This window comes from Solanum lycopersicum, chromosome 7, assembly GCF_036512215.1.
Source record: "Solanum lycopersicum chromosome 7, SLM_r2.1".
NCBI lineage: Eukaryota > Viridiplantae > Streptophyta > Magnoliopsida > Solanales > Solanaceae > Solanum > Solanum lycopersicum.
Genome location: NC_090806.1, coordinates 23,836,508 through 23,858,884, shown reverse-complemented (window position 1 = coordinate 23,858,884; position 22,377 = coordinate 23,836,508).

Below are 22,377 nucleotides of genomic sequence, written 5' to 3'. Positions count from 1 at the left end.
AATGAATTAATGAGTACTCCATAGATTAGAATTATTAAAAGGATAACCTAACGCTCTTAATATTACACAAATATTTTATATTTAAAAAGTAAACCTTATTTGGAATTATTCTTTTCTTATATTACAATCCCAAAATTAATACCAAACCAGTCAGTGCATGAATGAATATGGAAGTTGCTGACACATTTCCAAGAAGGAACACCCTATTAGATTCTGTTAAATGCAAGCTTCCTCACAACTAATTAAGCTACAAGTCAAATTTATTTTATTTTTATTTGTTTATGTGATGCCTTCGTTTGGTTGCATTACCTCATTAAGGGGAATTGGATTTTTGTACTACTCTTCACAAAAAAAGTTTTTTACTCTATTCATCAACTTCCACCATATATGAAAATTTTTATTTTGAGCGAGGTATAGCTAAGAATAGTTATATAAAGATCCATTCACATTTTAACATATAGAATTGTGGGCCCAATTTGTCCTTTAGATTTGCTAAAGAAATCAAAGGGGAGAAAATACAAATTTTAATCGAAAAGTTAAAAAGAAAATATGGAATTCACGCTATATTTCATTAAATATATTAATAAAATATTAAATACAAATTTTAATCGAAAAGTTAAAAAGAAAATATGGAATTCACGCTATATTTCATTAAATATATCAATAAAATATTAAATACAAATATGAGTTTGTATACCTTATTCATAGTAAAATTTTTCATGATAGATAAATGAGCTAATTCTCAAAAATATATTTAAATTTATTTTTTCTAGTTTCATATTAAATATAAGAGTATGAGTTTCATATCTAAACTAATATTTTTTAGTTTGTGAAATACACTTAAGTGGAGTGTATTATACTCTCTTTTATTTAAGAAAACTTTGATACATGATATGCACATGGATAAAATATTTCACTTTGATAGAAGTTAAATAAATAAACTATTATTATTGGTTAAAAAATAAAAATAAAAAAGTAAAGTATTAGTTTTTTAAAAAAATTAAATTTAAATTATTTTTCTTACTCAACTCCACCACCCTCTCCCGGTCCCCCACCCCCCCACCCCCACAGACAATCCCCCGTCCTTTTAAAAAAAACTCGACTCACTCAACCCCCTCCCCCCACCCCCCACCCCCCTTCCAAGAAAAATTTGATACTATTTTTTTTATATAAAAAAAGATTATATCCCATCCTATTAACCCTCTGATTCTAATTTATTTTTATTTTTACATTTTCTCATTCTATGTTAGATATGTACGTACATATATCTTTAAGAAATTTTTTTTATTAGTGTCACGACCCAAATCGTGCCTCGACTGGCACCCACACTTACCCTCCTATGTGAGCGAACCAACCAATCTAAGTCTTAACATTTCAATATAATATCAACAGAAAGTAATGCGGAAGACTTAAACTCTTTAATGAAAACCAATTCAATAACTTCTAAAAACTCAAAAACTCTGATTCTAATTTATTTTTATTTTTACATTTTCTCATTCTATGTTAGATATGTACGTACATATATCTTTAAGAAATTTTTTTTATTAGTGTCACGACCCAAATCGGGTCGCGACTGGCACCCACACTTACCCTCCTATGTGAGCGAACCAACCAATCTAAGTCTTAACATTTCAATATAATATCAACAGAAAGTAATGCGGAAGACTTAAACTCTTTAATGAAAACCAATTCAATAACTTCTAAAAACTCAAAAACTATTATTATTCCCAAAATCTGGAAGTCATCATCACAAGAACATCTATGATTAAATTACTAAACTAGGAGTATTCTAAGAAGCTAAAATAAGTAAAAGCTAGTCCATGCCGGAAGTTCAAGGCATCAAGACATGAAGAGGAAGATCCAGTCCAAGCTAGAAGCATTAGCTCACCCTGATATCCGGAGTAATGAAGACTGGCTAGAGTTGCGGTTGAGTTGAAGACGATGGCACGTTTGCTGCACTCCACAAATAACAAAGAAGAAAACATAAAAGTAGGGGGTCAGTACAAACATAAGTACTGAGTAGGTATCATCGGCCAACTCAAAATAGAAAACAGTATATATCAGATAACATCATAAAATCAACTAATATCCTTAGCATGCAGCATTTACAGTTACCATAACCCTTGGTTACAACACCAAGCACATCAATGAGGACTCACGCCTCCTCATCATACTCATTTGGGAATTAGGTTCATTAGATTGAATATATTATCATCTTTCAAGATTCATTATCTTTATTCCCCTCGTGTCGGTACGTGACACTCCGCTCCTCATATACTATCCTGGTGTCGGAACGTGACACTTCGATTCTCATTCTATCCTGGTGTCAGAACGTGAGACCCGATCCATATTCTATCCTGGTACCGGAACGTGGCACCCGATCCATATACTATCCTGGTGTCGGAACGTGACACTCCGATCCTCATATACTATCCTGGTATTGGAACGTGGCACCCAATCCCCTAATCTCACTACTTTCCTTCATCAAGCCTTCTTTTACACTAAGGCATCATCATTAACAAAGTAGATTAGGGTTTCTTTTTCAAGATTTAAGATTCAATAGCTTCATCATGCTTATTTCATCACAATTATATAACCACAACATGCAAACACACAATTAAGCATATAGAAGGGTTACAACACTACCCAATATATATCATTCGCTATTAAGAGTTTACTACGAATAGTGTAAAACCATAACCTACCTCCACCGAAGATTCGTGATCAAGTAAGCAATTTCCTCAAGATCTTTGCTTTCCTCTTCGTTTCCCTCTCTCTCTCGATCGTTTCTCCCTCTCTTTCTATTCTTTTCTTTTTCTTATTCAAACCCTCTTTCTTTTACCCTAATTAGCATATAATTAAGTATAAAAGATGAGGACTTAACCCATTAATTAACTCAAGGTTACCTCTTTTAACCCCCAAGTAATTGAGTTATTAATATTAAACCACTAACTTTATAATTATAAGCCGGAATAGTCCAAAACGTCCCTTAAAACATTTAAAGAAATCTGACTCAGCCTGGGATTACGCAACCTGTGACGGGTCGTCGTGCTTGCGACGGTCCGTCCTGCTGCTCCGTCACAGAGTTTAGAGACTCCATTCCATTAAAGGGTCTGTGACGGTCCGTCGTGCCCACGACGGTCCGTCCTTCCATTCTGTTACGAAGTTCAGAGAGTTGATTTCAGTACCCAATTTTCAGAATTCTAAGTATTTTGGAACGAGACACCCTCGACGGTCCGTCGTGCCCATGACGGTCCGTTGTGGGTTCTGTCGTCTCAGCTTGTTTTTCCAGAAATAAAATCTGCTGCTCAAAACGACTAAAAAGGTCGTTACAATAGATACCAATTTACCCATCGTTCATCCCCGAACAATCACAAGAAGAAAAACAAGGGCGAACAGGAGTACCTGAATCTGTAATTAGATGCGGGTATCTTTCTTGCATGTCAGCCTCTTTCTCCCAAGTGGCTTCTTCGACTGGTCGATTCTTCCATTGAGCTTTGATAGATGCAGTATCCCTTGACCTCATCTTGCGGACTTCTCTATCTAAAATAGCAACAGGCTCCTCCTCATAAGACAAATTCTCATCAAGCAAAACTGAATCCCAATGGATAATGTAGTTTCCATCCCCATGGTATCTTTTCAACATAGACATATGGAATACCGGATGCACTCCGGACACCCTGGAGGCAAGGCTAACTCTAAGCCACCTCCCCTACTCGCTTAAGTACTTCAAAGGGACCAATATACCTTGGGCTTAGTTTACCTCTTTTACCAAACCGCATCACCCCTTTCATGGGCGAAACCTTCAATAAGACTTGTTCACCCTCCATAAACTCCAAGTCTCTAACCTTTCGATCTGCATATTCCTTTTGCCTATTTTGCGCCGCTAAAAGCTTTTCTTGAATAGATTTCACTTTCTTCAATGAATCCCTCAAAAGGTCAGTACCCCAAGGTCTAACCTCAAATGCATCAAACCAACCAATGGGAGACCTACATCTCCTCCCATACAATGCTTCAAATGGGGCCATATCAATACTTGAGTGATAGCTATTGTTGTAGGAGAACTCTGCTAAGGGTAAGAACCTATCCTAATGACCACCAAATTCTATCACACATGCGCGAAGCATATCCTCCAACACTTGAATCGTTCTCTCAGACTGACCATCGGTCTGAGGATGGAACGCAGTACTAAGGTCCAACCTAGTACCCATTTCCGCATGCAATGTTTTCCAAAACTTAGAAGTAAACTGCGTACCTCTATCTGATATAATGGAGAGTGGAACCCCATGCAATCGCACCACTTCGAGATGTAAAGTTTGGCTAACTTCTCTGCATTGTAAGTCACCTTGACCGGAATGAAGTGAGCAGACTTAGTTAACCTATCAACAATTACCCAAATGGAGTCATACTTACCCATTGTATTGGGAAGACCAACCACGAAGTCCATTGCAATCCTTTCCCACTTCCATTCAGGAATAAGCATTCTCTGAAGTGTTCCTCCGGGCCTCTGGTGTTTATACTTTACTTGCTGACAATTTGGACATTTGGAAACAAAATCAACAATGTCGCGCTTCATTATACTCCACCAAAAGTGTTGCTTTAGGTCACGGTACATCTTGGTTGCACCAGGATGTATAGAGTACCTTGAACTATGAGACTCTGTCAGAATAGTGTTGATCAAATCATCAACGCGGGGTACACATACCCTTCCATTGATTCTCAAAACACCTTCCTCATAAATTTGTGCTTCCTTAGCCTCTCCTCGCAACACTTTATCTCGGATCCGGATCAATTTCCCATCATTAAACTGCTTTCCCTTAATCTTGTCAAGAAAGGAAGATCTTGCCCCCATACAAGCTAACAATCCTCCTTTCTCATTTACTTCTAACCTGATAAAGTCGTTAGCCAGAGTCTGAACCTCTCTAGCCAATGGACGTCTAGAAACTTGCAAGTGGGCTAGACTTCCCATTCTCCTTGCCTTTCTACTTAGGGCGTCTGCCACAACATTAGCCTTTCCTGATTGATACAAGATAGTGATATCGTAGTCCTTCTGTAGTTCCATCCATCTCCTCTGTCTCAAATTCAAATCTTTTTGAGTAAAGACATACCGTAGGCTACGATGATCCGTGTATACTTCACACTTAACCCCATATAGATAGTGTCTTTATTGCTTTAAGGCAAACACTACCGCAGCCAATTCCAAATCATGGGTCGGATAATTACGTTTGTGCACCTTTAATTGCTTTGAAGCATAAGCAATTACGTTCTTCTCTTGCATTAGCACTGCACCCAAACCCGAATAGGATGCATCACAATAGACAATGAAATTCTTACTTTCCACTGGCAGGGTAAGGATTGGTGCAGTAGCCAACAAGGTCTTGACTTCTGAAAGCTTTCTTCACATTCATCCGACCATACAAATGGAACATTCTGCTTAGTAAAGTTCGTCAATTGGGAAGCAATGGAAGAGAATCCCTTGACAAATCGACGGTAGTAGCTAGCTAAACCAACAAAGCTCCTTATTTCTGACACATTAGTAGGTCTTACCCAATTCTTCACGGTCTCAATCTTAGAAGGATCCACCATCACCCCATCCTTTGAAACCACATGCCCCAAGAAGGACACCGCATCTAGCCAAAACTCACACTTGGAGAATTTGGCATAAAGCTTTTTCTCCCTCACCATTTCCAATACAATTCTCAAGTGCTCCTCATGTTCCTTCTTGCTCTTTGAGTATACCAATATATCATCAATAAATACGATCACAAAGAGATCCAGATATGGCTTAAAAATCCCATTCATCAAGCTCATGAAAGCAGCAGGGGCATTCGTAAGACCAAAAGACATCACTACAAATTCATAATGCCCATACCTGGTCCAAAAAGCAGTCTTTGGCACATCCGTTGCCCGTATTTTCAATTGATGATAATCGGATCTCAAGTCAATCTTAGAGAAGACACAAGCACCTTGTAACTGATCGAACAAGTCATCAATGCGAGGAATGGGATACTTGTTCTTAATAGTTACCTTGTTCAACTGTCTGTAGTCTATGCACATCCGAAAACTCCCATCCTTTTTCTTCACAAATAATACCGGAGCACCCCAAGGAGATGCACTTGGTCTAATAAAGCCTTTGCTTAGCAACTCTTGAAGTTGAGCCTTTAACTCTCTTAACCCGCGAGAGCCATTCTATAAGGGGGTATAGAAATGGGGCGAGTACCCGGTTCAAGATCGATACAGAAGTCAATATCTCTATCCGGTGGCATACCAGGAAGGTCTGCAGGAAACACATCTAAAAATTCGCGGACTATCGAAACCGACTCAATTGAAGGTACTTGAGTAGTATCATCCCTGAGATGTGCCAAGAACGATAAACAACCCTTACTAACCATTTTCTTAGCACGAAGAAAGGAGATGATACGAACCGGATTGGAAGTGTAGCCGCCCTCCCACACTAACGGATCTGTCCCAGGCTTGGCTAATGTCACTGTTTTAGCATTACAATCCAAGATCGCAAAATTCGGAGAAAGCCAAGTCATACCAAGAATTACATCAAAATCAACCATATCTAAGATAAACAAGTCTACATAAGTATTGTTCCCCACCAAATTCACCAAACAAGACCTATATATCCTTTCAACTATTACAGACTCACCCACCGGAGTAGAAACACGAATAGGCATGTCAAGTAATTCACAAGGTAAATTAAGACCAGTAGGAAATGAAGAAGATACATAAGAAAACGTGGATCAAGGATCAAACAATACAGAAGCCATGCAATCACAAACCGAAAGATTACCTGTGATGACAGCATCAGATGTCTCCGCTTCAGATCTCCCAGGTAAAGCATAACAATGGGCCCTCTCACCTGTCTGTCCGTTGCTCCTACCATGTTGTGATGTAGTGGCTCTAGTTTGCCCATCACCCCGACCGTTTTGGTGACCACCATTACCTCGACCACCGCGTCCTCCAGAATGACGGCCTTTTCCATAACCACCTCTACCTCTAACATTTGGAGGTCTGTAACTCTGTTTTGGACAATACCTCTTGATGTGTCCAGTCTCCCCACATCCATAACACTCTCTGGATTCAAGCATAGGTCTCTCAGAGAAGTGTTGACCGATCTGAGTTGGACCCCCAACTACAGTCTGTAGTGAGGACTGAATTGGTCGGACTGAGTAACCTCCTGAACCCTGTCCTCTAGAGTAAGAACCATTAAACTCACCTCCCTCTCGAAACCTTTTTGATGTAGTTGCCATGGTGAATTCATCTGGCTTCACTCCCTCTACCTCTATCACGAAGTCTACCACTTCTTGAAAAGATTTTGCCGTAGCCGCTACCTGTAAGGCTGAAATTCGCAACTCTGATCTCAACCCCTTCACAAAACGGCGAATCCGCTCTTGTAGACTGAAACAAAGTTGGGTGGCATACCTGGATAATGCACGAAACTTAGCCTCATAAGTAGTAACCGACATCCTACCTTGCTCTAGGCTCAAGAACTCATCTCTTTTCCTATCCCTCAAAGTCCGGGGGATATACTTCTCCATAAACAAGCTAGAGAATGATGCCCAAGTCATAGGTGGTGCCTCGGTTGGTTGACACTCAACATGTGACCGCCACCACATTTTGGCGTTCCCTTGAAACTGATAAGTCACAAACTCAACACTAAACCGTTCTACTATACCCATCTTGTGTAGTAGCTCATGACAGTCAACCAGAAAATCGTAGGCATCCTCAGATTCAGCACCCTTGAAGACTGGAGGTTTCAATTTCAAGAACTTACTGAAAAGTTCATGCTGATCATTTGTCATTATCGGCCCTGTAGTCAGACGAGGAAACGTGCCTATTTCCAATGAGGCATCCATGCGGGGAGCCATAGTAGCCGCATGTTATACCTCCGGAGCCTGAGGTGCTGGTGCAGAAAACACTGGAGGTGTTTGACCTTGATCAGATAACCCACTAAGATAAGCAAGGACCTGATTTATCATCTCTGGGGTAGGTTGGGGTGGTAGTTCCTCATTCTGCACTTGCTCAGTTTCTCCTTCCTCACCCTCTCTTACTACTTCTTCAGTCGGTGGAGGAGTCACCGCCCTAGTACCAGATGGGACGGGCACTTGTCCTCTTCCCCTAGAGGACGTCCTCCCACGACCTCTACCACGGCCTCTTGCCGCTACTCTTCCTCGAGCTACAGCCCCAGTGGCTGGCTCGGACGCTTCTTGTCTTGCCAGTGTTGGTGTTGGCGCAGTCGTTGCTCTAGTTCTAACCATCTGCGAAATAGAGTGAAGGTGGTCAGATACCAATTTGTATCACCTAGATACCAATTGGATCCAAGTAATAGCACGAAAGAAAGAAAGAAAGAATGGAATTTTCCTAAAGTCTTATAGCCTCTCAAAGAAAAGCAAAGGCGTCCCCCTACCGTTCCTTAAGACTCTACTAGACTCGTTCTTGTGTGATGAGACCAACGAACCTAATGCTCTGATACCAAGTTTATCACGACCCAAATCGGGCCGCGACTGGCACCCACACTTACCCTCCTATGTGAGCGAACCAACCAATCTAAGCCTTAACATTTCAATATAATATCAACAGAAAGTAATGCGGAAGACTTAAACTCTTTAATGAAAACTAATTCAATAACTTCTAAAAACTCAACAACTATTATTATTTCCAAAATCTGGAAGTCATCATCACAAGAACATCTATGATTAAATTACTAAACTAGGAGTATTCTAAGAAGCTAAAATAAGTAAAAGCTAGTCCATGCCGGAAGTTCAAGGCATCAAGACATGAAGAGGAAGATCCAGTCCAAGCTAGAAGAATTAGCTCACCCTGATATCCGGAGTAATGAAGACTGGCTAGAGTTGCGGTTGAGTTGAAGACGATGACACGTTTGCTGCACTCCACAAATAACAAAGAAGAAAACATAAAAGTAGGGGGTCAGTACAAACACAAGTACTGAGTAGGTATCATCGGCCAACTCAAAATAGAAAACAGTATATATCAGATAACATCATAACATCAACTAATATCCTTAGCATGCAACATTTACAGTTACCATAACCCTTGGTTACAACACCAAGCACATTAATGAGGACTCACGCCTCCTCATCATACTCATTTGGGAATTAGGTTCATTAGATTGAATATATTATCATCTTTCAAGATTCATTATCTTTATTCCCCTCGTGTCGGTACGTGACACTCCGCTCCTCATATACTATCCTGGTGTCGGAACGTGACACTCCGATCCTCATTGTATCCTGGTGTCGGAACGTGACACCCGATCCATATTCTATCCTGGTACTGGAATGTGGCACCCGATCCATATACTATCCTGGTGTTGAAACGTGACCCTCTAATCCTCATATACTATCCTGGTACCGGAACGTGGCACCCGATCCCCTAATATCACTACTTTCGTTCATCAAGCCTTCTTTTACACTAAGGCATCATCATTAACAAAGTAGATTAGGGTTTCTTTTTCAAGATTTAAGATTCAATAGCTTCATCATGCTTATTTCATCACAATTATATAACCACAACATGCAAACACACAATTAAGCATATAGAAGGGTTACAACACTACCCAATATATATCATTCGCTATTAAGAGTTTACTACGAATAGTGTAAAACCATAACCTACCTCCACCGAAGATTCGTGATCAAGTAAGCAATTTCCTCAAGATCTTTGCTTTCCTCTTTGTTTCCCTCTCTCTCTCGATCGTTTCTCCCTCTCTTTCTGTTCTTTTCTTTTTCTTATTCAAACCCTTTTTCTTTTACCCTAATTAGCATATAATTAAGTATAAAAGATGAGGACTTAACCCACTAATTAACTCAAGGTTACCTCTTTTAACCCCCAAGTAATTGAGTTATTAATATTAAACCACTAACTTTATAATTATAAGCCGGATAGTCCAAAACAACCCTTAAAACATTTAAAGAAATCCGAGTCAGCCTGGGATTACGCAACCTGTGACGGGCCGTCGTGCCTGCGACGGTCCGTCCTGCTGCTCCATCACAGAGTTCAGAGACTCCATTCCATTAAAGGGTCTGTGACGGTCCGTCATGCCCACGACGGTCCGTCCTTCCATTCCGTTACGAAGTTCAGAGAGTCGATTTCAGTACCCAATTTTCAGAATTCTAAGTATTTTGGAACGAGACACTCTCGACGGTCTGTCGTGCCCATGACGGTCCGTTGTGGGTTCCGTCGTCTCAGCCAATTTTTCCAGAAATAAAATCTGATGCTCAAAACGACTAAACAGGTCGTTACAATTAGTGTACTGAATATAACATAAATAAATAAATAAATAATTTAAAAAAGTCTTATCGAAGCATGTAAAATTATTTTCGATATGCATCTATCTAGCATAAAATGAGAAAAAAATGAAAGTGAAAGGTTAGGTGAGATGGGTAGAATTATTTTTTTTAAAAAATGAAATAATGTCTAAATTAGTATTTGGGGGACGAGGGAAGGGGATGAAGTAAGAAAATTAAATAGTTTTATAAAAGACATTTAAACCAAGAAAAAGACTAAAAAATGGTTGGTGGGGTGGGGCGGGAGGCGTGAGAGGAAGTGATGGACTAGGAAAAATATTTTATAGTTTATTTTATAGAAGAAATATTATTATTTTTGGATAATAATTTTTTAATTCTAAATTTTAACTAATCTAATAATTTATTTAATTTTTATCATGGTTGAATGTTTTGTCTATATAAATTGTGATGCGATAATTTTTAAAAGGGAAAAGGGTCTGATATACTCTTCAATTTTGCCATTTTGAGATGATATGCCTTCGTTATGAAAGTAGCTCATATCTACCCTTATCTTATACAAACGACTCACATATACCCCGTATCGTTACAAAAAAAAAAGCTCACATATACCCTTCATTTAATTGAAGTGGAAAAATTAGTTTAGATTTATATTTTTTACTTTTAATTTACTTAAAAAATATGTAGGGGTATATATTATTCTTCTAGCAAAGTTGAATTTATATTTTAATATTTTTCATACATAAATTACTTTTTGATTTCTTTTATTATAATTATTTGTATTTCTTATTCTTTTTTTTGTCTATATTATAATTTAGATTATATATATATATATATACATACACACACACACACACACACACACACACATATATATATATGCATATATATATATAACGAGTATTACAAGAATATTACTGAAACATAAATAAATTTGATCATCAAAGCCATTGAAAAAAAAAAGTAAAAAAAAAAGTATGTGTATCAAAGCCATATAATGATCATGTGGCATTATATGTATATTTTTAAAAAATAAGATAAAAAAAATAAAATTCATTCTTGTTAGAGAAAAATGGTATATATGAGTCATTTATATATCCGTAGGGGTATATATGAGTCACTTTCATAACGTGAGGTACATTAGTTCTAAATGACAAAATTGTGGGATATATTAGACCTTTTTCCCTTTTTAAAATAAAGGAAAGAGTGTACTACACACACGATGATGATAGGGGTATCAAAGAGAGATGTATGTTTCTCAAACTAAAAAGTGATAAATTAAGTTTCCAACTGAAATAACTGAAATAAATGTATACTGTAAGTGTGTATTTGATATTTATCTCTATATAAATTATCGAAAATCCTATATCATCAACTCTTTTTATATACTTTTTATTATACAATATTGATTTATCACAAAATAATAAATAATGAAGTAATTCGATATTTTAAACAAAAAATAGATATTCTAAAACTCTATGAGAAGTACTATAAATTGCATTTTTTTGCATATCAATATGATCAAAAAATACATATTAAAATATCAGTCAAAAGTTTTTATAATTTGACTCTAAAAATAAAAACCATGACAAACAATACTGGATGAAGGGAATAGTATTTAATAAGAAGTGTAAAATAGATATAAAAGGATAAATTGTCTCTTGGTTTTCTAAACTGAACAAATATTGCTGGAAAACTATTTTTAGTATAATGAACAAGTAAAAATAGACAGAAGGAGTACTTGTTTATTTTATTTTTTTCTCGATGTACTAATAGTATTGAGTACACACTCGTGTTTAATTTACTTTATTTTACTTGAGTCATATTGATTAGTCATTAGAATATTTTTTTGTTCATTTTTATTTATTTATTATATTAAAAATAAATATGTATTTTTATTTGTTCAATATAAAAACCAAAGAGATAATTTACTAGTATACTATCTATTTTATTCTTATAATTAAGTATTTTTTTTATTTTTTAATTCAAATGTCACTTAAGAAAATATTAATTAGAGGGAGTGTTTGTCTATTTAACGCTTATATGTTTTATTAAGATATATTTTCTTTTCATTTAATTTTTACTCTATTTATAAGTCAGTAATTAAGGTATTTGTTGTCTTCATAACTATTACTACTAAGGATAATAAAATGAAAAACTAATAATGTTGTCTTGAACTTCTAAAATTACCAAGTAATTTAACTATATATATTTAGTACTTTCTCTTTTTAATTATATTTGTTCACTATTGACTTAACATATCTCTTAAGAAATAATGTATAATAAAGGTAATATTGCTATGAAAAATCGTTTTAGCCAGAAAATCTGGCATAATTTAACCATAATAGCCCAAATATACGTTCACACTATAAACTGATTTTCTTTTTTTACAATTATACCCTCTATTATCAAATTTATTTTTTTCTTATTAATTTATTTTTTAAATATGCTTCAATAAATGAGAAAGCTTTCCTATACATGATAAGTTTAACTAATTTTAAAAGAAAAATGCATAAGTATCCCCTTAAACTATGACTGAAATTCCAGAGACACACCTTAACTAAACTAAAGTCCTATTACCCCCCTGACCTTTTTTTTTTTGTAATTTGTGAACTTTTTTGGCTTACGTGGCATTCAAATATCTCTCACGCGCCTCAATTGCGTAGGATCACCGAGTGTGACACGTAAGACAAAAGATGTATATAATTACAAAAAAAATAAGTTCAGGGAGGTAATATGACCTTAGTTTAGTTAAGGTGTCTCTGGAATTTCAGTCACAACCTAGGGGGATATTTGTGCATTCTCCCAATTTTTAAATTGGGAAAGACATAAACTACCCCCTAAATTTGTACGTAAAAGTCATTTACATGCTAAAAGTTATTCTTGTAATCTTGTTAAAAGTGTAATTAATACCACCTTCTAATGTACAAAACCATTCACACATATTAGAGTTGTATGAACGCACTTGCCAGATCTTGTGCAAGAATACCGTGTCATTTTTTAATTTTTTCACTTTTTTTCCTAATCAATTTTGCCTTCACTTCTCTCTTCATTTTTTCACTTTTTTGCTAACAATTTTACCTCTATCTTCTCTCTTCTTCCTTACATGAATGACACAATTTTTATTTTTTTTCTCTTCTTTCTTACCTGAATGACTATATTATCCTTTCTTCTGATTATAAAACATATCTAACAAAATATTGCGACAACTAATATCAACAGAGTGAGAGAGATGCTTAGAAAATTCGTGAAAAATGAGGGACATGGATAGCAAATTAAATCAAAGTTATTATTCAATATGGTTTTGTCTCACTTTTCATCGTCATCGACATTAATTTTGAACCTAAAAGTTATATTTCTCAGCTTCTTAATCTATCTAAACACCTTCTTTCCTTTTTGTTTTTCAAATATGGGTCAAATGGATTTTAATTGGTAATGATTTATTTTGAATTTTCTTTTTAGTTAGTAGTGTTTTGATGGTAATGGATTGTGAGACTTGAAATAAATACTTTAGTTTTATATTGATCAATTTTATATTGTCGAGTCAATTTTGATTTTGTTATTTATAAATCTATCAAATTGCAACGCTCTGTATATTTGATAATCTTGATAAGTGGAGGTGGAGAGCAATTGACTTTTCTTGGTGATAAATATTTAGGAATTTAGGGTTTCTTTCTTTACTATTCTTTTGATGCTAATGAGTTGTGTAATATTTAGATTAAAAAATTATCTTTTTTGGGGGAATTACTTTGCTGAATTAAGTATAAGTCAAATTAATGGAGAATTCTCAAGTAATGTTAATATTGATTATTGAGTGAGAAATTGTAGAGTTTAGAAAGAAAAAATGAAGAAGAAGTCTAAAAGAGAATGAGAGAAGATGAGCATGAAATAGATGGGGTGGGGTCAAAAATAAATATATATATTTTTTGACTTTGTTTTGACTCAAACGCGCCCAATTTACTTTTAAACTTGATTTTATTTCTATGTCAGTTCTAGGGTGGTATTAATTACACTTTTGTCAAGAATAAATGTGTAATAGGTTGTGACGATAGTTTAAGCTTGTAACTGGCTTTTCACTACAAGTTAAAGAGTGAATTTATGCCTTTTTTGTTTTAAAATTTTTCAAACTTTCATACATACATACATGACTTTTAATTTCTTTTAGAAATATTATAAATTTGCCAAATGATTGACATATGCAATTTTTTCTTCTTCTTTTTTTTAAATGAAAAATTAATATAAATAATATAAATTTAAATTGATAATTACAATTTTAAAATTGAAATTACAAAATAATCTCATTGATATAATTAAATTCAACATATTTTAATTCATACTCATCTTTTCGTAATTCTATTTTAGATGCGTCAATTTTTTCACAACCACACAAAAAAAATTACAAATATGATGACAAAAGAAAATAATTTTAAGTTTTTTTCTTTTCCCAATTTTATTCCATTTTCACTCTTTCTTTTTATTTTTCATCCTTTTCAAAATAAGAAATTAAATAAAAATAAAATATTTAGATCATGATAAGCAAATAAATTCACAAATATGATATTTATGATGAAATTAATTGTTCAAAAAAAATCAAATATGAGAATTATCAATTATATGACAGAACATGTAAGAGTTAGTGTTTCAATTAATTTTGAAACAAATTCATCCGTTTTGAAATAACAAATACATGAGCGTGAGTTATAACATTTATTTATTTTAATTCTATGTTATAAACATTTGTAAGAAGTTTTTTTTTAATTCTACGTTATGGGTTTTTGAAAGATAAGTTTTTTGTTTCCAATTCATGAACCTAATAAATTCTATTAATTAAAAGTCTTTTTTCTTGCAAAAGTTTTTATCCTATAAATTGAGTTTCTTTTGGTTGAAAAAGATAAGCATTCAAACAAAAGTACTTTCCCCTTGAAAACACTTGTGAGACATTGATCAAAAGGTGAAATCACCAATTCAAGAATAGAAGAGCAACACTCTTGAATGCTACTTGTTTTATGGCTTAGTTGAATCCCGCAGATAGATTTGTTATTTATTTTTTCGATTGCTCGTGTGAGCGACTCCAACTATCTTCAAGAAACGTATTAATGTGCCTCTAAGCCAAGAAAGTTTTATTTTGTATTCCTTGTAATTTTATCATTCTTGTTCATTTGTTCTCACAACTTGAAGATAGTTGTCTCTATGGCATCCACATCAATAACGAACAATGTTCCGTCTTTGCCAAATCCTAATTTTGATTTATTTGATGGCAAAGACTTTTTTAGATGGTGTGAAAAGAAGGAATTCTTTTTAAGACTATTAAAATTGACATATGTTTTTGAAAAACCTTGTCTTGAGGCTTCTAGTTCTGAGATAACAACGGACGAGGTTACTCTAATTAAAGAATAAATTGCCAAATAGCAAGATGATGATTACTTAAGCAACAATTATATTCTTAGAGGAATGTCCGATAAATATTATGATAAATATTATACTAAGTGTAAATTTGGTAAGGAGATTTGGACACTCTTAAAGCTATTCATTTAGCAGAAGAGGCGAGCTCAAAGAAATTTCTTGTTTCAAATTATATGGAGTTCAAAATGGTTGATAACAAGTCAATCACTGAACAGGTACAAGAATTTCAACTTATAGCTAATAAAATTTCTATATCTGGAATTACTCTTGATGAAAACTTTCATGTTCGTGCTATTGTCTCAAAACTTCCTCTATCTGGGAAGGACTACAAAAGCAAACTCTTACACAAGAAGGAAGATTTGACTCTTGAACAATTATTGCAACACTTGCAAATTGAACAAGAGACATAATACTACGACAATAACATCTTGAATGAGCCCATCATGATAGCTCATGTTGTTGAAGAAAAGAACAAGAAGGAACCTGCCAATAATAAATATTTGAAGGCAAAGAAGAATAAAAATTTCAAGCGTACGAATTTTACTTCTAAGTCGATTAAATGTTATCATTGTCATAAAATTGGTCACATGTACGTGATTGTAAAATTCTTAAAGATGAAAAGAAGAAAGAAAAGGCAAATAACAATACAAAAATGAACTGGTGGCAATGGTCACAGAAACATTTGTAGCGAGAGATCAAGTGAAATGGTGTATAGACACTGGTGCAACTCGTCATATATCAGGTAATCAAAATTCTTTCACGACCTATATCTTAAAGGGGGAAATAAAGTTTTGCATATGGGAAACTCATTCTCTGCTAAGGTTGTGGGAAAGGGAACTGTTGAACTAAAATTCACTTCAAAAAAAATGGTCACATTGATAGACGTATTGCATGTTCCTGATATTCGAAAGAACTTGGTGTCAGGTACGCTTCTTTCAAAGCATGATCTTAGAATCATTTTTCAGGCAGATATATTTTTTTGTCTAAACAAGAAAGGTTATGCTACAAATGGCATGTTCAAACTCAATATTGAAAATGAAAATATTTTCGCTTATGTTGTGAAGTCTTTAGATTTATGACATGAACGTTTTGGTCATATAAATTTTAGATCCATTCAACTCATGGTTAAAAATGAATTAATTAAAGACTGTGGAAAGGATCATGTTGCTAAGTGTATTACTTGTAGTAATGTAAAATAACAAAGAAAAATTTATAAGCCTGTTGAAAGGATATCCACACTTTTGGAGTTAATCCACACTGATAATTGTGAGATGAATTTTTTATCACTTCATGGAAAGAGATATTTTATCACTTTCTTTGACGATTACTCAAGGTATACATATGTATTTCCATTAAAAACAAAAGATGAGACATTTGAGACTTTTAAAACATATAAAGCAGAAGTTGAAAATGAATTGAGTTTAAAGAACTTATCAATTAGATCTGATAGAGGTGGAGAATATTTAAAATCATATTTTATTAATTTTTGTGAAAAAGAAGGCATTGAGAAATAATTTACTATGTCTTATACACCACAACAAAATGGTGTAGCAGAAAGAAAGAATAGAACTTTCATCGAAATGGCTAACTCTATGATTTATGGATCTGGTATCATTGAAAATTTGTTGACTAAAGCCTTATTTTCTGCATGTCATATTTTGAATCGAAGTCCTTTCAAGAAACATGATTCATCTCCATATGAAATTTGGAAGAATCGAAAACCAAATATAAACCAGTTTAAAGTACGGGGTTTTTTGACTCATGTTAGATTACTAGATCAACAGTTGACTAAGATTGGACATAGAGGAGTAGATTGTGAATTTATTGGTTATTCACAAACCAGTAAGGCTTATAGATTTTTGAATCTTGAGACTCCAACCCCTCACACAATCATTGAATCTTTGTATGCTAACTTTTTTGAGCATATATTTCCTAAGAAAAAGAATTTTTGGAACAAAATACAAGTTCTTTGTATCTACTCTTAAAAGAAAAATAGTTAAACCTTTGGAAGAAAGTCAACCAAGACGCAGTGCAAGATCAGTCAAACCAAGAGACTTTGGACCAAATTTTCAAGTCTATTTAGTTGGAAGAGATCCTTAAAGTTATGCTGAAACAATTGCTTCACATGATGCTCCATTCTGATGTGAAGGTATTGATGATGAAATACACTCTATTATATCAAACAATACATGGATTTTATCAGACCTCCCTCCTGAATGTAAATCTATTGGTTGTAGATGGATCTTTAGGGAGAGAAACTAAAATTTGATGGTACCTTAGATAAGTACAAAGCTCGCTTGGTGGCAAAATGTTTTACTCAATTGAAAGATATTGGTTGTTTTGATACCTTTGCACATGTAGCTCGAATGACTTCTATTCGACTCTTGATTGCTTTAGCCGCAATTCATAGTTTGGTAATACATCAAATGGATGTGAAGACTGCAATTTTAAATGGTGATCTAGATGAAGAATTTTACATAAAACAACCAGAAGAATTTGTCGTACCGATCAAGACCACAATGTTTGTAAGCTTCTTAGATCTCTTTATGGATTAAAACAAGCTCCAAAACAATAGAATGAGAAATTTAGAAGAGTAATGATTTGTAATGGATACTCAATCAATGGTGGTGATATTTACATTTTTAGTAAATTTCAAAATACAACTGGTGTTATATTATGTTCTTATGTAGATGATATGTTGATCTTTGGAACTGATATTGAAAGAGTCAAAAAAACAAAATTTTTTCTAGCTTCTCAATTTGAAATAAACGATCTTGGAGAAGCTGATGTAATTCTGGGTATTAAAATTATAAGATCAGCAAATGGCTTGACTCTTACTCAATGAAGTTATATTGAGAAAGTTCTAAAGAGGTTTGGTCACTTTGATGACAAACCTGCTCCTACACCATTTGATCCTAGCATCAAACTAATACGGAACTCTAGTGATGTTCTCGACTAGCTGACATATTCTCAGATTGTTGGGAGTCTTATGTATTCCATGCATTGTACTAGGCTGGATATTGGTTACGCAGTAGGAATTTTGAGCAAGTTTACTAGTAATCTCGGAGTTGAACATTGAAATGCATTAATTCGTGTTTTAGATACCTGAAGGGTACAATTAATGTTGGCCTGCATTATTCTACATTTTTCGTTGTTCTTGAAGGCTATAGTGATGCTACTTCGAATTCTGATCTGAATAACTCTAAATCTATTACTGCTTGGATTTTCACTTGGCTGGAGCAGCAATATCTCGGAAATCAAAGAAGCAGACATGTATTACTCATTAAACCATGGAGTCAGAATTTATAGCTATTTCTTCTGCTGGAGAAAAAGTTGATTGATTCTGATCAATGCTGATTGATATTCCTTTATGGAGTAAGTCAATACCACCGTTAACTATCTATTATGATAATCAAGCTGCTATATTTCAGGCTTCAAGTGATTGCTACAATGGCAAGTCGAGACAAGTTTGTCTCAAACACAATCATGCGAGGAGTTTATTGGAGGAAGGCGTGATATCTCTTTAATATGTGAAGTCCAAATTTAATTTGGCGTATTCTTTGTCTAAAGGGTTAGGCAAAGAGTTAGTGGTGGAAAGTTGTAATAGGACGAGAATAAAGCCTGTTGTAAATTAATTATACTTTATGGTAACCCTACCTAATGATGTAATCTTGGGTTCAAAGGAAAAAACAAGTAAAGTTACAATTATGAAGCACATCAATAAAATTCCCATTTTCAAATAAAATGAAACAAGTAGATGTGCATAATTGAGATTATTTTCTCTTCATAAATTTATAAGACCGATATCGGTTGGAGTTGGTAAGAAAACTCTTGATAAATCTTTTTATTCCTACTAAAGTGAAGGATGAGATTATATTCTCTTAATAAGTCTATAAATCAATTTCGATTGTAGTGTGTAGGAATACATCATCATAGATTTACCGATACTTTGTGTAAAGGAGGATGAGATTTATTTCTCTTAATGAAGTTCATAGACTATTTGGTCGCAATATGCAAAGTTACTCTTGATGAATTCACCGCACTAAGTGTGAAGTGGAGGCCACTTCAATAAGATTTTAACAGGAAAATCTTAAAGCACTTGGCTAAAAAGGATTCAGGACACATGGCCGTAACGTGTCAAAGGATTTTGATTTTCATCGAACATAGTGATATGCATGGAGTATTTTTTTAACTTCATTAAATGAACCACTTAGTTCAATATTTTTTCACTAAGTAGTCAATGATTTAGAAAATCTTCACTAGCTAATGGTTCAAGTTCAAAAGACACCATTATTGATGCATGTTGCTAGATTAACGTCTCACAAATTTTTTTAAAATTTTTTTCAAAGATAAAATTTCTTGAAACAAGTGGGGGATTGTAAAATTTAGTGTTTCTTAACTTTGAAACAAAGTCATCCATTTTGAAATAACAAATACATGAATGTGAGTTGTAACATTCATTTATTTTAAATCTATGTTATAAACATTTGCAAAAAAAATTAATTCTAAGTTATAGATTTTTGAAAGATAAACTTTTTGTTTCCAATTAATGAACCTAATAAATTCTATTAATTAAAAGTATTTTTCTTGTAAAACTTTTTATCCTATAAATTGAGTTTCTTCGGTTGAAAAGGATAAGCATTCAAATAAAAGTACTTTTCCTAAAACACTTGCGAGACATTGATCAAAAGGTGAAATCGCCAATTCAAGAATAGAAGAGCAACATTCTTGAATGCTACTTGTTTTTGTAATGACCTGTTTAGTCGTTTCGAGCAGTAGAATCATTTGTGATAAAACTGACTAGGTCGACGGATCACGCGACGGACCATCATGGTCATGACGAACCGTCATGGACTCCGTCGTCCCATACTTGTGTAATTTTCCTGTGGGTTATGGGATCAACTCTCTGAACTTCGCGACGGAATTGCAGCACGAACCGTCGTAGACACGACGGATCGTTACAAACATCCCTACTGAATTTGATTCTCTGAACTTCGCGACGGAATTGCAGCACGAACCGTCGGAGACACGACGGATCGTCACAAACATCCCTACTGAATTTGACTCTCTGAACTTTGTGACGGACCTGCAGGACGGACCGTCGCAGGTACGACGGGCCGTCACGAGCGGTGTAACCTCGACTGGGTTGGATTTCTGCTAAAAGTTTTAAGGGGTGTTTTGGACTATTTATGACAAACTGTATGAAATTAGTGGGTAAGTTTAATGACTTATTTACTTGGGGATTAAAGGAGGTAACCTTTAAAATAAATAATGGGTTACTTTTATCATCTTTGATACTTGATTATATGATAATTAGGGTAAAAGAAAAAAGAATCTGTAGAAGAAAAATAAAAAGGACAAGAAGAGGGGAGAACGAGCGAGAGAAGAGAGAAACGAAGAGGAAAAGCAAAAAGGCTTTGGGAAGTAGCTTGCTTGATCACAATTCTTCGGTGGAGGTAGGTTATGGTTTATGCTATGTCATAGTAAACTGTAAATAGTGATTGATATGTATTGGGTAGTATTGTAAAGTCTTCTATATGCTTGATTGTGTGTTTGTATGTTGTGATTGTGGAATCCTAAATCTTATCCCTCTCTATTAAGATGATGCATTGACATAAAAGAGGCTTGATGAACTAAGTAATGAGATTAGTGGATCGGAGTGTCACGTACAGGCACGTAGAATTAGGGGATTGGGTATCACGTTCAAACATGTAGAATTAGGGGATCGGGTGTCACGTTTTGACACGTAGAAATAGGGGATCGGGTGTCACGTTTCGACACGTAGTAATAGGGGATCGGGTGTCACGTTCCGACACGGTAGTAATAGGGGATCGAAGTGTCACGTTCCGACACGATAATAAAGAAGAGGATGAATCTTGAATTACGTAATATACTCAATTCAAAGAACCTATTTTTCCCAAATGAGTATGGTGTGGAGGCTTGAGTCCTCATGGGTGTGTTTGGTGTTGTTGCCAATGATTCTTGTACTTGTTGTTGTCACCAGTAAAGTGTGGTAGTTGATTTCATATTATTATTCGATATATATTGCTTTTTATTTTGAGTTGGCCGATGATACTTACTTAGTACGTGTTCCTTGTACTGACCCCTACTTGTATTTTTCTCTTTGTTATTTGTGGAGTGCAGCAAACGTGCCATCGACTTTGACTCGTCCACAACTCTAGCCAGTCTCCAGCATATCAGAATTCAGGGTGAGCTACTGTTCCTAGCTCGTGCTGGATTCTCTCCTTCACGTCTTGATGTCTTGAAGTTCGGACATGGACCATCTGCTTACTAATTTTAGTTTTCTTAAATACTCTTAGAATTAGAAACTTTACAATAGATGTTCTTGGTGTGATGACTTCCAGATTTTGGGAATGATAATTGATAAACTTTAGAATCTTATTTACTGGTTATATTAATAAGATTTTTAGTCTTCCGCATTATATTTTGTTCATTATGGTTGAATTTTTGGTGAATGTTGGGGTTTAGATTTATTGGCTCGCTCACATAATAGGATAAGTGTGGGTGCCACTCGCGGCTCATTTTGGGTCATGACAAACTTGATATCAGAGCATTAGGTTCGTTGGTGTCATCACACAAGAACGAGTCTAGTAGAGTCTTGAGGAACGGTAGGGGGACGCCCTTAGTTTTCTTTGAGAGGCTATAGGACTTTAGGAAAAATTCCATTCTTTCTTCTTTT